Source organism: Galeopterus variegatus, unplaced genomic scaffold (genome assembly GCF_000696425.1).
Source record: "Galeopterus variegatus unplaced genomic scaffold, G_variegatus-3.0.2 Scaffold66, whole genome shotgun sequence".
Classification (NCBI taxonomy): Eukaryota; Metazoa; Chordata; class Mammalia; order Dermoptera; family Cynocephalidae; genus Galeopterus; species Galeopterus variegatus.
Genome location: NW_007726177.1, coordinates 67497 through 68409, shown reverse-complemented (window position 1 = coordinate 68409; position 913 = coordinate 67497).

Below are 913 nucleotides of genomic sequence, written 5' to 3'. Positions count from 1 at the left end.
TTTTTTTTGTATATTAATAGCTATTGATTTGTATCCTCATTTTATTACCTCAAATTTTACTAAATTCTCTTATTATGAATAGGATTATCTTTTTCATTGATCCTTTTGAAGTTTTCAGATATCTAATTATATAATCTGCAAATGAAGTTGTTTTTTAATTGTTTAATTTTTTGTTTTCCTTTAGATTATTATACCTTTAACTGATTATCTGTTCTTGATGCCTTAGCAAATTCTTCTGACACAATGTAAAAAGTTGTGGAAATAGCAGGCTTCCTTTTTTCTTTCTGCAATGTTTCTTCTTTAAGTAAGATGCGACCTTTTCAGCAGAGGTATATTTTTTATTGAGGTAGTTTTCTTGTTAAATAATTATCCATAAGATCCTATTTTATTAACTCCTTAAATTGAGTGGGTGTATTATCCTCGATCTACAAGGATGATCATGTTATTTTTTTGCAACTATTAAAATGAAGGGTTTTATTAATTGATATCTTCATATCATAATACCCTTGTATTTTGCAATTAGCTTCACTCAGCCATGATGCACAATTTTTTATTTGCTGTTGGATTATGTTCACTAATATTTAATATTTCACAATCTATTTGGTGTTATACTACTGACTTTATATTTACTATATTATTTCCGTTGGTTTCTTTTAGTTTACTTTCTTGTTTTTATTGAAGTTTAAAAATTGAGCACTTCCCTCATTTACTTTCATTATACTTATATAAGTATTTTAATAATATAAATTTTCCTTTGATAGTCCTTTAGCTGTATTCCCTGATTCCGATATATTTTATTTTCATTTTCGCTATTTTCAAGAAACTTTGAAATTTAATTTTATATATTTTCTTTAACTTAATTGCTAATATGTGCTTTTATTTTTTATATATTTCTAAACTGCATGTGTTTTTT